Genomic DNA, 15,800 nt, shown 5'->3' with positions numbered 1-15,800 from the left:
GAAGTTATTGTTTCACAGAATCTAATGTCTCATAGTTTCAGATTACTTCCAACCAGGACAGCCTACAAGATAGCAGTACAATCGGGAGAATTGGGCAATGTAATTATAGTATGGAAATGATGTTGATCACTCAAGCAGAGTGTAGACCTTGAATCTAAAACCTTGCTCTGTCTTCCCACCCATTTTCCATGGCTCGCACTTGAAGCTGTAGCCACCACACCCAGGAAAGCTGGAGGTAAGCTCACTCCTACTTGGAAGCTAGAAGGTGGTCAAGTCCCTGTGTAGGGTGTAATAAGGTGTGGGGCACGGGATCAGGACCAAGCAGGGACTGAGCAGTTGGGGCTAACAGGAACACCTCAGGGGTGACCCATTGCCCTAGTTTATGATGGTAACAATTTCCCAAGTACTTAATTTCCCAAGCATATACTTATGTGTGTGTGTATGTGTATGTGTATGTGTGTGTGTGTATGCATATATATATAACTCCTAATTCTTGTTACATATTAACAAGACTATGTATATGTATATATGTGTGTATGTGTGTGTATGTACGTATATATACACCTTCCTCCCTCTCATCTCCTTTTCTCCCGCTCATCCTTTCTTTCATCCATTCATCTATCCATCATCCATCCATTATTAAATATTTTCTTACTATTTTCCTTCCTTTTCTCCTTCTTTCATTTGTTCATTCCTTCCTTCCTTCTTTCCTCCCACGCATCCTTGATTTCTTTCACCCATCCATTCATCTATACATCATTCACTCATCTGTTACTAAATCTTTGCTTCCTTCTTTTCTCCCATCCATCCTTGATTTCTTGCATCCATCCGTCCATTCATCTATACATTATCTACTCTTTGTTATGAAATCCATCCTTCCTTCCTTCCTTCTTTCCTTCCTTCCTTCCTTCCTTCCTTCCTTCCTTCCTTCCTTCCTTCCTCCTCCTTCCCTCCCTCCCTCCCTCCTTTTCATCCATTTATTTACTGAGTACCATCTCCACATGAGACAATATGTAAGGTTTTTGACGATACAGAGATGAATTATTTCAACTACTCATTGAGCATATGCTATGTGCAAACATACCTATACGTAGCTTCCAGGTATAGAAAAACTCATTATTCATATTGTTCATCAAATATTTGTGGATGATTGATAAGTTTTTTGGACTTACTACTGCTCGTCAAACCCATTTCCACTTTTACTTGAGCACACAGTTTAAACTACATTTTCAAGCCTTCCCTGCAGTGAGGTGTGACCAAAGTGACTGAATTCTAGTTAAAGGAATGTGAGCAGAAGTGATGTGGGGTAGTTCCTGACCTGGCCATAAAATGTTCCTGCTTTTTCCACAACCTTCCAGCTAGGTTTCAACACCAAGGATGACCCTGGAAGGTCACTTGTTGAAACTGGCAGAGCCATCAGGAGCCTGGGTTCTTGAATGAACCAGTGGAGCAGAGCCCTCCTTCCCTCCCCCATCCTCTGGTGCCCTGAACCTGCATTGCATCATCAGGTAAGTAAAACCTGCACTGATTGAGTTGAGGAGAAACATGAGGGTTGTCAATTGCAACAGTTAGATAAACTTTATAACAGGTGCTGGGGGAATGAACATTCATGCAAACTTTTTTTTGGCACCTACTACAGTCCAGGAAACATAGTGAGTGGCCAGAATGAGGCACAGCTCACTCATTCAAACAACTCTACTAGGCTATGGGGCTGCAGAGATAGATTCATAACAATTTCCACAAACAATCATTAGGTAATTAGTATGCCCCAGTCGTGGAGTTAAACTTTGAGGACACAAAGAATAATTCATTCAAACATGGATTAAGTTTACTACTACGTGCTTGACACCGGGTTTAGTATTAGGGAATCAAAGATAAACATAACTGTTCTCTTCAAGGGGTTCACAATCTGGTGGAAGAGCCACATCACGTCCTGGTGTTGCAAGTATGGGAAGTGTTCAAATAGAACTTTCCATGAGATTCCATGATGACCCAGGAAATTATCTCTGCTTGAGGCTGAGGGAGAAGAGGAGGGAGCATGGAAGGCTGCAATAAATGGCGGTTTTAGATCTCAGCTTTGAAGGATGAATATAAGTTTTCTAGGCAGAGAATAGGTGGAAGGGAAATCCAGGCAGAGGACACAGCATGTGCAATGGGGGTGTGTCCTGGGATCAATGAAGAGTTCTGTGTGTCTGGAGCTCAGGGACAGGGGCAAGGACAGAAGCAAGTGAACAGGGTGGCAGCCTGACTGTATGGCAGATGCTCTCCTCTTTCTCCCTGCAGGGTTTGTGTGATTGGACTTAGCAGGGCTAACAGGCTGAGATTAATCCCATCCCGGACTGAGGCGGGAGTAGACATTCTGTCTGATGCCTCTCCCACTGGACAAGGACTGGGGTTCATTTTAAAATGATATCTTAATGAGGAACCTCACGATGTCATCCTGCTAATATCATCCCCATTTTATGAATGAGTAAATTACTCATTCAGATGACACGGCTGTTTGAGCCCAGGTTGGCACTTAAGCCTCCAAGTGAGATTGCATTTATAATGTGCTTGTGGCCCCTGTAGAGTAGGAAAGGGGTTTCCAGATCAAACAATGAGGCAGAGGCTCTGAAAATCTCGGGGTGATTGACTATATTTGGCAGAGGCCAAGGAAGTTCCCCTTCCAAACACTAACCAGAACTAGTTCCACCTGGCACTCGTGTGTGTGTGTGTGTTCATGCGCACGTGCGCACGCCTGTGTGTGTGCGTGCATGTTTGTGTGTATGTGTAGTGTAGTGAGGGGTGTAAAGGTGGGAGAGTCGTAGCTGAGCCAGGTACAGCCTGTGCTGTGCTAGGAAGGAATAAATCTCTCCCTGAGCCAACGTTAATATAAGCTTGGCAGGTTCTGCGCAGGCCCCCAGTTGATTATGCCAGTGGATGCTGGGGAGGAAAAGATTAAGCTGCCAGAGTGGGGTGTGAATGCACATTACACAGGGTGACTACACACACACCCACACAGCCACACACCAACCCACACAGCAACACACCGACCCACACACCAACACACCAACCCACACAACACACCGACCCACACAGCAACACACCAACCCACACAGCCACACACCAACCCACACAGCCACACACCGACCCACACAGTCACACACTGACCCACACAGTCACACACTGACCCACACAGCCGTGCAGCCACACACTCACACAGTCATACACCCACACACCAACCCACAGAGCTACACACCAACCCACAGAGCTACACACCGACCCACACAGCAACACACCAACCCACATGGCCACACACCGACCCACACGGTCACACACCGACCCACACGGCAACATACCGACCCACACAGCCACACACTGACCCACACACCCGTGTAGCCACACACCCACACAGTCATACGTCCACACACCAACCCACCCACATAGTCACACACTGACCCACACAGCCATGCAGCAACACACCCACAGAGTCATACACCTACACACTAACCCACAGAGCTGCACACAGACCCACATACCTACCCAGCCCCACACACCCACACAGCCATACACTGACCCACATGGCCGTACCAAGGTGATCAGAGTCTGGAACACTCTTTCTATAGACTGACCGCAAATTGGATTTCCTGTCAACTCTCGCACTTGGAGTCACAGCTCAGGGTATTTGAAGAACACACTTGGTGGGGCTCACAGAGCCATCTCGCTAATTTGGGGCAGCCCAATCTGTAGAGTTATAAAGTGTTGCTTTTCACAAGGTTACTTCGCTGGATGGGTTTTGTGCAGCTTTGAAAATAAGACTTATTCCTAACAGAGCTTTCCTCTGGGGCTGTTGTTCCATTACTGTTTTTATTATTTATTTGTATGGGTGTGACATGGTCGGGGGAGGAGAAGGGGCGTGTGTGTGTGTGTGTGAGAGAGACAGAGAGAGGGAGAGACCATGGAAGCTGGTTGGCCCCATCTAAAGCATTTGTATGAAGTCTCTTCCAGAAATGTGTTTACATGACAGACTGTCTCAGATCCAGCAAGGAGAGGCTGCTTTTTGGCAAATATTATCAATTCCAAAATGTGTAATAAATACACATTTCACAAAAGCAATATGTGTTTTAAAATATAATATGTGCAGACAATCTTATAAATCACTAGCTTGACACTAGTCAGCTGGAGAGGTTTCTGGGGCAATGGTGATGTACATGTGCGTGTGTTTTTAATAATGTCAGCATATGCATAATCTGTTTGAAAAACAACAGCCAAGCCCTTTCTACCTGCCACCTTTACAATACGCATTTACCCAGAGCCTGCTGTATCCTAGACTCCCAGGCAGATAACAAGGGGGAAAGGAAAGGAAAGGAGAAGGGAGGTGAGGAGAGGGGAGGGGAGGGGGAAAGGAGGGGGAGAGAGAGAGAGAGAGAGAGAAGAAAAGAAAAGAAGAAAGTATAAATATGAATAAGATGTGAAAGTTCCACCCATCTCAGGATATATTTCCCGGATGGACTTGACCAGCTGAGGCTTCAGATGTCAAAAAGTATGCATTTTATGGTGTTCACGCAGAGATTTGTGTGATAATATTACATGAGGCAGAGCCACAGACTGCAAGAGAGGGGAGGGTTTCATCCGATCCCCCATGCTGACACACCCATGGAGCCTCATGCTGTCATGGTGTGTTAAGGGCTAAATGTCAACCTAGAGTATACATTTTCTGCCCTTTGTCAGTTGGTGATACCCTTTGGATTTTTTTCATGCCCACTTTAGTATTTCATGGTTGAATGTCACTTTCCTGGTATAGGTAGTAGTGGTCACAATGGGATTTCTGACTCACAGTTACCCTCTACTGGATCCCTTAACCTCTTCAAGGAGTTCCATGGGCCTCATCACCTCGTGGGTACTGCCTCACAGAGCGTCAGTATTCTAACCCTAACCCACGGTTGTCTACCTCTCCTCCCGCCCCACCAAAACTAGCAAAGAGAACCAGCATTTCTCAAGTGTTGCAACCAAGTTTTCAACATAAAAATGAGACCAGTGCTCAGAGGAGGTAAAGTATATTTATAAATAAGAATTCTATTACAAAGTGCAGGTTATAAAGTGCAGCCTGGGCAACAAAGTGAGACCCCATCTCTACAAGATGAAAAATTAAAAAAAAAAATAGCCAGGTGTGGTGGTGCATGCCTGTAGTCTCAGCTCCTCGGGAGGCTGAGACAGGAGGATCCTTGAGCACAGGAGTTTGAGGTTACAGTGAGCTGATCACACCAGTACACTCCAGCCTGAGCAGCAGAGAGAAACCATCTTCAAAACAAAAACAAAAATAGCAAGTACGGGAAAAAAAGAATATATGCGTATATTTAGGTAAAAGGATATTCATTTAAGTGTTGGTCATAATACTGAAAAAATCAAAGCAAATTAAATTCCCAAACAAGGAGAGATTATTTAAATGAGTTATGGTACATTTGTGCAGTGGAATACTATACAACCATTGCCAAAAAAAACCCAAAATAATTTAGACACTTAGAAAAGGTTTCATGATAGTAAATGAAAAAGCAGGTTATAAATCAGGCCAATTTGAGAGTATTTTATATTCTGTTACGTTTGTTATTGCTGTCATGTGTTACTTATGGAAGGCTGCAAAGTGCTACATATTCAATATGAGTTTAATGTTTTAGTATATAATGCGTTCACATATGTTAGTTTTATATAGGTTTATATTTGGAAGATATGTCTAGAAATGTTAACATTCGTCATATTGGGAGAGGGGATTCAGGATCATATTTATGCTCTTTGCCTATTTGCATTTGTTTCTGCAATGAATAAAAACTGTTTTGTTTTGTTTTGTTTTGTTTTAAATTAGAGGGTTTTTTTTTAAGAAAGAGTCTCATTCTGTTGTCCAGCATGGAGTGCAGTGGCACAATCATAGCTCACTGTAAACTAAACTCCTGGGCTCAAATGAGCCTCCCGCCTCTGCTTTAAGTAGCTGGGACTACAGGCATGCAACACCATGCCTGGCTATCTTGTATTTGTTCGTTTGTTTTTACTTTTAGTAGAGACAAGATCTCACTATGATGCTGAGGCTGGTAATAAGAATCAAAATGTGTTTTTAAAGTATTTTAGTGTCCTAGGAAAATAAGCTGACACTTAAATGTTTAAGTCTACCACGGGCATAAAAGAAATCAGGCAGTAGAAGAAAATACTAAGCAGCAGGTGCCATTACAACTTGACCTCTTACTCCTTTAGGGAACTTCATTGGTGGATGTCCATGTTTTCTCATTCTCTGGGTGCCCCATTAGTTGGTAGTCACCCCAGTAGCAGGCCTGGATAGTTGCAGGATGAAGCCAGTATCAGATTCCAACCTTTCCGTTCTTTCATACAGACAACCAGAAATGGGTAGCGGCCAGAAGAGAACAAAATGGCCCATTCTCTTTTGTCTTAAAGTAATTGTAAGTGAAGGAAAGGGCTCAACGCATGTCCTTGGGGATGGTCATCATCCTCTTTTTTCTCTACTGGCCCACCCAGAACCTTATACCTATTGTCATAATATCAGTAAGTGGAATGACCTCAGAAAACAATACCAGAAAGAGGATGAGAATAACATTGATAAATGCAAATAGCTGCCTGAAAGCAGGTGTCAGCAAAGTTTTATGGGAACACAGTAACACATATTAGTTTACCTATTGTCTATGGCTGCTTTTTCATGATAGTGGCAATGGAGGAATTGAGAGTTAGGCCAGGAGCTCACAATCCCCCAGTATAGACTATCTTGATGTTTTATTATTGATCTATTATTTGTTGTCTGACTTCTGTATCTGAAATGTAATATCCATGAGGGCAAGAATGTGGTTTCCCTAACAGGCCTTTCCTTAGTATTAAGAATAGTGCCTGACACATAGTAGGCACTCAGTAAATCAATATTGAATGAATAAAACTGAACACAAAAATGACAAGTGAAGAACTTAATCATAACTTAAGAAAACAGAAGGCAAGGAAAGGAAGACAATTTTATGCAACTGCACCATGTTGCTAAGGAATGAAATAACATATATGTTTTTAAAGGAAATCAAAGATTATTAAACAATGAAACGAGAAGAAAGACTGCAAAGCGAAAGAAACTGAGAGCTAAAACACCACCACCATGGAACTGACAGATAAATTAAAATAGCAATGATTGAAATACTTAGCTAAACTAAAATTCTGATATAAAGGCTTCATTTAGTCATGATGAGTGCAGAGAATAAAAGACAAAGCAATAAGAGACAATATAATCAATAATGGAGGACAGTCAAAAAGTGATCAACGTAAAGACAATTGATGTTCCTGAAGTAGAGAACCCACCAATGAAAAAACCTGTTAAAGATAGAATAGCCAAAAGATATGAGATAACAACATTATAGATAATTAGTGATAGATTCATAGAGAAACATTAACTGTAAGCTATGTTCTAGTTAAATTTTTTAACTTTGAAAACAAAAATTGTTTAGATTTCTAGGCAGGAAATGCAAATCACCAGCAAAGGGTCACCATCCTTTTTGGATGAAAATTAGATAATCTCTTGGCTTTGCCAAACCAATGTTTACTGGTGGACAGGGGAGTAAAAGGCTACTTAGGACTTGGTAAAAGAAATGGAACTGTGGAATGATGGGAAAATATGAAAGGAAAAATTTGTTAATTTTGCAAGAAAATATCTGAAAAAATAAAAGATGCACACAAATGGGCACATACACACAATCTGACTTCAGAAGTTTTCTTCAGAATTGCAATAGTTTTTTCTTTTTTTTTTTTTTCATGTAATGTGTAATTTCGGCGTATCTACTGGATTCCTTTGAGGTAGCTTTGTGCTGTGAGTTGTAATGAATTCTCATTTGGTTGTTCCTAAAGTTGGCTTCCCCATGTCTGGCCCCAAATCAGGCCGAGTAATCAGGTAAGCTGCCTCTGCAACTCCCTGATGATGTTTATATTGTCTGATTAGTGTATTCCACAAACCTTTGTTATTGTTATTGTTTTTCTTAAACCACTTAATTGATGTATGATTGACATATAAAAAGTGGTACATATTTAACATATATATCTTCATCAGTTTGGGGATAAACAAACATCCCTGAAACCATCACCACCATCAAGGTTATAAACAAACCTGTCACATCTCAAAGTTTCCTGCCACCCCCTTTATTATGATTGTTGTTGTTTTGATAAGAGGACTTAACAGAAGATCTACCCTCTTAGCAATTTTAGGTACACAGTACAGTATTGTCAGCTATTGGCACTATGATGAAACTTTGTACCCTGTAACCATCACTTCCCAATCTCCCCCTTCCCCCAGCACCTGGCAACCACCACGCTACTCTCTGCTTCATATTTTAGATTTCACATGTAAGTAAAATCATACAGTGTGTGTCTACCTGTATCTGGCTTATTTCACTTAACATAATGTCCTCTGGGTTCATCCATGTTGTCACAAATGAGAGGATTTCCATTTTGGGGGGGCCGAATAATACTCCATTGTGTGTATACACCACAATTTCTTCATTCATTCATTCATCAATCAACATGTAGGTTGTTTCCATATGTTGGCTGTTGAGAATGCTGCCATAAACATGAGAGTACAAATATCTCTTCAGCATACTGATTTCAGTTCCTTTGGATATATACCCAATATGGGAGTGCTGGACCACATGGCAGTTTTACGTTTAATTTTTTGAGAAACCTGAGTACTATTTTCTATAATGGCTGTAACAATTTATATTCCCACCAGTAATATACAAGGTTTTCCTTTTTTCCACATCATCACCAACAGTTATCTTTTTTAAAAAACAGGAGCCATCTTCATTGTGGATTTGATTTGCATTTTCCTGATGATCAGTGATGGTAAGCATGTTTTCCTATATCTGTCGGTCATTTGTATGTCTCCTTTGGAGAAATGTCTATTTACGTCCTTTGGCCATTTTTTCAATCAGGTTATTTGTGGATTTTTCTGCTATTCAGTTGTATGAGTCTCTTAGGATATTAAACTCTTACCAGATAATATGGTTTGCAAATGTTTTCTCCCATTCTATAGGTTATCTTTTCTTTCTTTTTTTTTTTTTTTTTTTTTTTGAGAGGGAGTCTCGTGCTGTCGCCCAGGCTGGAGTGCAGTGGCGCCATCTCAGCTCACTGCAAGCTCCGCCTCCCGGGTTTGAGCCATTCTCCTGCCTCAGCCTCCCGAGTAGCTGGGACTACAGGCACCCGCCACCTCGTCCGGCTATTTTTTTTTGTATTTTTTTAGTAGAGACGGGGTTTCACTGTGTTAGCCAGGATGGTCTCGATCTCCCGACCTCGTGATCCGCCCGTCTCGGCCTCCCAAAGTGCTGGGATTACAGGCTTGAGCCACCGCGCCCGGCCTATCTTTTCATTTTATTGATTGTTTACTGTGCAGAAGCATTTTAGTTTGATATAGTTGCACTTGTTTATTTTTGCTTGGCATTGTATCCAATATCCAGGATCTTTTCCCCTATGTTCCCTTCTAAGAGTTTTATGGTATCAAGTCTTACATTTTAGTTTTTAATCCATTTTGAGTTGATTTTTGGGTGTGGTGTACAGCAGGGGTCCAATTTCATTCTTTCGTGCGTGGATACCCAGTTTTCCCAACATCATTTATTGAAGAGACGGTCATTTTCCCACTGTGTATTCTTGGTACCCTTATTGAAATTTAGTTGACCATATATGATGGGTTAATCTCTGGGCTCTCTATTCTGTTCCATTGGTGTATGTATCTGTTTTGCACTAGCCTTTCTACCATGCATAGTTGCTATCACAGACTACAAAAACATCTTAGGTATTTTTTAATTTTTGCAGTGTCTTATTTGTGGAGCTAGTGATTGCTTCATTGGCTCCGTTGCAGGACGCTGTTCTGAGAGAAGCAGGATTAATATTTCATGCAACCTCCCGCAAGTTGCAGCTACTATATTCCTAATGTCTTCGGCCTGTTTTGTTTGAGAGATGGGTTCTAGTGCCTGCCAAGCTTCTAAGTACAAAGAATAATACCATTACTGAAAAGGTCCAAAACCACATGAATGAAAAGATCTGATTGCCTTTACAATGCCATATAAGACATGAGAAATGTACAGACAAAACAGTCATTCAGGGCTGGGTGCATTGGCTCAGGCCTGTAATCCCAGCACTTTGGGAGGCTGAGGTGGGCGGATCACTTGGGATTAGGAATTCGAGACCAGCCTGGTCAATGTGGTGAAACCCCATCTCTGTTTTAAAAAAATATAAACATTGGGCCGGGCGTGGTGACTCAGGCCTGTAATCCCAGCGCTCTGGGAGGGACAGATCATTTGAGGTCAGGAGTTCAAGAGCAGTTTGGCAAACATGGTGAAACCATCTCTACTAAAAATACAAAAACTAGCTGGGGTGGTGGCGCATTTTTTCCCCTAATAATTCCCTACCTCACTCCCTCATAATCTCTAAGCAATATATGTGTTTCTCAAACCTAAAGATGTAAAACCACACAGTATGTAATGAACAGTGTAAAAGTTTTGTGCAAAATCATTGGAGAAGAAGGAAAACCCTGGCTTCCTTAGCTCTCAAAATTAAATAGAAAAGTAATCAGAGATTTTTACATAACCAGGATATTATTAGTTTTGTTTCTTAATGTCAATTTTAAGCATTTAACAAAATACAGACTAGACATCATGTGCATTATTAAATACCTCTTACTATGGAAATGTGATAGTCAATATTATAATTATCCAGGATTGTAATCTTGAAATAGAAATGCTTAATCATATATTTGTTTCCTATATAGTTTTCCATGTAGAGCTTACCATGCAGTATTTTTTCTTCATAATACTTAATACAATTATAAATAATGAATTATGCTGTAATTATTTATTCACTGTGTGACATCCTTCTAGGCGTCATACATTGTGTTAATGGCTCAAATATTTCACAATCCCTCTGATTAAAGCTATTGCCTTGAGATTTTGCATTTTCTTCCACAAAAGAGGACATTTCTCTGCCCCTGGATTTGGGGTTTGGGCATCTAACTAACTTGTTTTGACCAATGGAATAAAGCAGATCTTATGGAGAGCTAGTTCCACGGCAAGAATCCAAGAGACCTTGTGTAAAATACTGTTCTACATGAGCTGATGCCGTCATCATGAGAAATACACACCTGGTCTAGCCTATTAGCCTGTGGAAGAGAATGAAAAACATATGAAACAGAACTTTCCCATCGAAACAAAACCTACCAAATCCAACCAAGAGCAGAACCCACATGTCAGGCATTACTCCTATGTTTGCAGTTTAGCTGCTTACTTGTGCATTTGCGAATACCAACGGGGCTTGCTATAGGCTGCATTTGATGGGGGCAGCTTACTTGATGTTATGGTCTGATTGTATCCCCACACTTCATCTGGTAGAAACATAATCCCCAATGCAAGTGTTGGGAGGATGGGTTTTGGGGAGGTATTCAGGTCATGAGGGTTCTGCCCTCATGGGTGGATTAATATCAGTATGAAAGGACACAATGGAGGGAGTTTGCCTCTCTCTCTTTTGTCCTTCCAACCCTTCCACCTTTTCTACTTGGTGAGGACACAGCATTCCTCTTCTTCAGAGGATGCAGCAACAAGGCACCAACTTGGAAAGAGAGATGAGGCCCTTACTAGATCTGAACCTGCTGGTGCGTTGATCTTGGGTTCCAGCCTCCATGAAAAATACATTTCTGTGCTCTATAAATTACCTAGTCTAAAGTATTTTTTTACAACAACACAACCAGAGTAAGACATCTGGTATATTCTGCTCTACAGCCCACCCACCCTGCTTTTGTTGTATTTTAACACAGACATGTTCTACTCATAGTATTGCAGAAATGCTAAAAAGCAAATAGAAATGCATGCAGGTGCTTACCTCAGCAGCACATACACTAAAATTGAAATGTTACAGAGATTAGCATAGCCTCTGCGCAAGGATGACACACAGATGCATGAAGCATTGCAGATTTTTGTAACACAAAGGATAAATGCTTAAGGAGATGGACACCCCATTTCCCATGATGTGATTATTATACATTGCCTGCCTCTATCAACATATATCATGTACCTCATGAGATATTTAAACATCTGTTATGTACCCACAGACATTTAAAATGAAATATTTAAAAAATGTATGAAGGCCTTTGAAGCCTAGGCTTTGAACAGACATACCTTCATTTCTGCCTCATTCTATTAATTAAAGCAAGTCATATAGGGAGATATATTCTGCCTTTATCAGAGAAACTCTAAAGTCATATGACAAAGAGCTCAGAGAGAGGAGTGAAAAATAAGGATTATTAATAAAAATTCATTTCTAGCTTTTCCCATATCCACCTAGATTAAGAAATAAAGTATTACTAGGACCTTAGAAGTCGCTCTGATGTCCTTACTCAGTTATTATCTCTGACCTTCCTCCTCCATATTAACAATTATCTTGACTCCTAGCTACATAGATCAGTTTTGCTAACTTTTATAAAATGAAATCATAAAATCTGTATTTATCTGTGTTGGGATTCTTCATTTTAATAAAATTTAGTGAGATTCATGACCATTGTTATAGGTAGCCATAGTGAGTTCATTTTCATTGTGATTTAGTGTTACATTTTAGGAATATGCCACAATTTGTTTATTGTCAGTCATCTACTATTGATGAATATTTAGGCTATTTTCAGTTTGGGGATATTATAAATAATGCTGCTGCAAACACTTGGCAAACACCTATAAGCTTCTCTTTTGCCTGCATACTAACAATGGGTTTGCACAGGCTAGAAGACTTCTGACTGCTCCACATCCTCTTTAACACTTACAATTGTTAGTGTTTATTTCATTCTATTTTTATTACTCTTTTTTCTTTTAGACGGAGTCTCACTCTCACCCAGGCTGGAGTGCAGTGGTGCGATCTTGGCTCACTGCAATCTCCACCTCCCAGGTTCAAGCGATTCTCCTGCCTCAGCCTCCCGAGCAGCTCGGATTACAGGCATGCACCACCATGCCCATCTAATTTTTGTATTTTTAGTAGAGATGGGTTGGCCAGGCTGGTCTCGAACTCCTGACCTCAGGTGATCCGCCTGCCTTGGCCTCCCAAAGGGCTAGGATTACAAGCATGAGTCACTCCTTCCAGCCTATTTTATTTTAGTTTATTTTTTTTTTAGAGACAATGTCTTGCTCTGTCACCCAGGCTGGAATACAATGGTGAGATCATGGTTCCTGGCAGCCTCGACCTCCCAGGCTGAAGTGATATTCCTGCCTCAGGCTTCCAAGTAGCTTGGACTACAGGTGTGTGCCACCATGCCTAGCCAGTATTTTAAATTTTAGTCATTTTGGTAGATATTCATTAAGTGGTTTATATTATGTACAATTTTTATGCTTTTGTAAGTGGTATGAATTTTAAATATAATTTTACTTCTTTATTGCTCATATATAGAAGTATAATATTGATCCCTGACCTTGCTAAATGTACTTATTAATTTTAATTTCATATGTGGATTCATTTACATATTTTACCTACACAGTTGTGTCACTTACAAATAATGAGTTTCTACTTCCTTCTCATTTTTATACCTTTTGTTTCCTTATTGCACTGGCTAGAACCTGCAATATGATGTTGAATACAATGTTGAAAAGAAATGGTAATAGAAGGTATTCTCATTCATTTCCAAGCTCTCAGGGAAAAAAATATTATTTTCCCAATAACTGTAACAATTGATGTAGTTTTTGGTAGCTACCCTTTATTGCTTAATTCCATTTCCCTACTTAGCATGTAAGCTCTACGTTCTTTAAATCTCCGTTTGGGGTTGTCCTCGTGATTTCAATGTGTTTTCTGACTTGTTAAAATCTAATATATGTTAATACTATTACCACTTTTGAGAAAACATAAGGACTGTATTACTTTAATTTCATTTTTTCTCCCATCTTTTGTGCTATTATTGCCATGTGATGTATATATTGCCAAAATGCTTCTTTTATCATTGCCTTATATAGCCAATATCCATTTCTGTTTACCCATATGTTTACATTTGAATTGCTCTCAGCCTTTCAGCAGCTGCTTTTAAGTGAGCAAATGACTGACGGCAGATGAAGTAGTAGCAAATGTCCACAGATAGCTTCTCCTTGAGAACCTGGGCTTTGCTACTCTGTGGGATTGTGTTCTAATTTCTTGCCACCTTGGTAGATCTGTAATCTCTACCAGTAGCTATAATTTTATGTGTTTTTATATTTTGTCTAGTATCTGTTTGTTTTTAATGGGAAATTTTTCCATAACAAGGTCATCTAGTACTTCTGGAAATACAAATTCTAATATGTGTCTCACTTCCTAAGATTCCAAAAAGCGAGGACTTCCATTTCTAGCCACACTGCAGATTAGATACTAAACTCCTGCTGAAATTGACAAATAATCCTGTGTGTGTGTATGTGCAAAAATGTATATATGTATATATACATTTGTATATATACAGCATACTTATAAGATGCCCATCTGGCAGGAAATCTAATGCCCAACATTCAGTAAAAGAGGAATCTCAAATAAATGGGTGTAAAAGTGAACCAGCCTTCAATTGAATTCATTCGTCAAGTTAAATAAACTTCAACTTGTATGTTCTTAGCGTTATGGTTGTGACCCTGGAGGGTAACCAGAAGGTTAACAACCTAAAATAACATGGTATAGAGTATAAATACAATACAATAGAATAAAAATATGAGACTGCATTGAATAAGGATTACTTCTGACGTTTGTGAAACTTTTGGTTTACTTGATTGCCAAGTAAAACAAATTTCTTGTTTTGTGTTGGGGTCATATATCAGACCACAACACCTGTATATAACTAGAAACAGCCACCTGTATGTAACCAGGAGAAAACTATGACAGTGTTTAAGTAGCGCTGTTTGCATTAAGAAAAAATGGACATATTTAAATATCTATAAACAAGAGAATGATAAATAAATTGTATTATATCCAGAAAATTGAATAGTAGGTCGAAGGAGAACCAGTGAATAATGGCTAAATGGAACAATATGGTCAAATCTTAGAGATAATTAATTAAAGAGCCTATATTTAAAGAATATTTATGGTATGATTTCATTTATATGCATTCAAAAACATGCAAAACTGAACAAAATAGAAACACATGCAGTAAAACTTTTGACATTCTATGGAATGATAAACACAAATTTTAGAAGGCTCAAAAGGCCTGCATTTTTGGGGTCTCTGCTCACCAGTAAATAGTCTCCTGACACAACTGCATAATGTGACCCTGAAAATTCAAAATGCCTCACAGCTTGGTTTACTATTGCCCAAGTCTTAAATTCAACCAATGCAGGTGAAATTTTTATGTATTACTTTATTCTTTAATCGCCAGCTGTTACCTGTCTCTTAGTGTTTCTGGTAAAAAATAAAAAAAATAAGGGTTTGTAAATCCCAGTATATAAAAGTCTTTCTTCCTACTTAATGGAAAGTAGTTGTTCCAATAAACACTAGGTATAGAGGGGAAATCAATCAAAATTAAGAAGTTTAGAAGACGTAAAACAAAAGACAGAGTCACATCAAACAAGTGCCTTCTTGTACTCCCCTTTCTTATTATAACTCTAGGAAAAGGCAATAGTTTTATGAATGCCATTTATTCTTTGAGAGAGGCAATAGTATGTACTGGTAATATTGTTCCCCTGCAGATGTGATAAAATCAGATACCATGGTTATCCCAAATAGGAAGAATTATGCCAAGTGAGTTTAAGTTCACAGGTCCTGGGTTCTGGGTCATAGCCCTGAACAACTAACATATCAGCAAGCGTGAAATCAAGATTTTTCCTTTT

At 39.8% G+C, this 15,800-nt stretch overlaps 1 long non-coding RNA gene and 1 other non-coding gene across 5 annotated transcripts in view; both read left to right on the top strand.

Moving 5' to 3' along the window:
- The window catches only part of LOC114669775 (uncharacterized), a 64,352-nt gene extending 50,730 nt beyond the window's left edge, over positions 1-13,622 (top strand). For all 4 annotated transcript variants that reach the window (XR_013398812.1, XR_013398814.1, XR_013398811.1 and 1 more), the window contains 5 exons: positions 206-235; positions 1,359-1,508; positions 7,814-7,903; positions 8,797-8,847; positions 13,148-13,622. This is a non-coding gene — a long non-coding RNA (uncharacterized LOC114669775). The remainder of the gene's footprint in view (positions 1-205; positions 236-1,358; positions 1,509-7,813; positions 7,904-8,796; positions 8,848-13,147) is intronic.
- Positions 11,864-11,967, top strand: LOC114675930 (U6 spliceosomal RNA). Its single transcript, XR_003726787.1, has one exon. It is a non-coding gene; the product is annotated as a U6 spliceosomal RNA (small nuclear RNA).
- Positions 13,623-15,800: the final 2,178 nt, after the last annotated feature.

Source organism: Macaca mulatta, chromosome 10 (assembly GCF_049350105.2).
Source record: "Macaca mulatta isolate MMU2019108-1 chromosome 10, T2T-MMU8v2.0, whole genome shotgun sequence".
Classification (NCBI taxonomy): Eukaryota; Metazoa; Chordata; class Mammalia; order Primates; family Cercopithecidae; genus Macaca; species Macaca mulatta.
The sequence above is the reverse complement of the archived record's forward strand: the minus strand, read 5'-3'. Positions and strand labels throughout refer to the sequence as shown.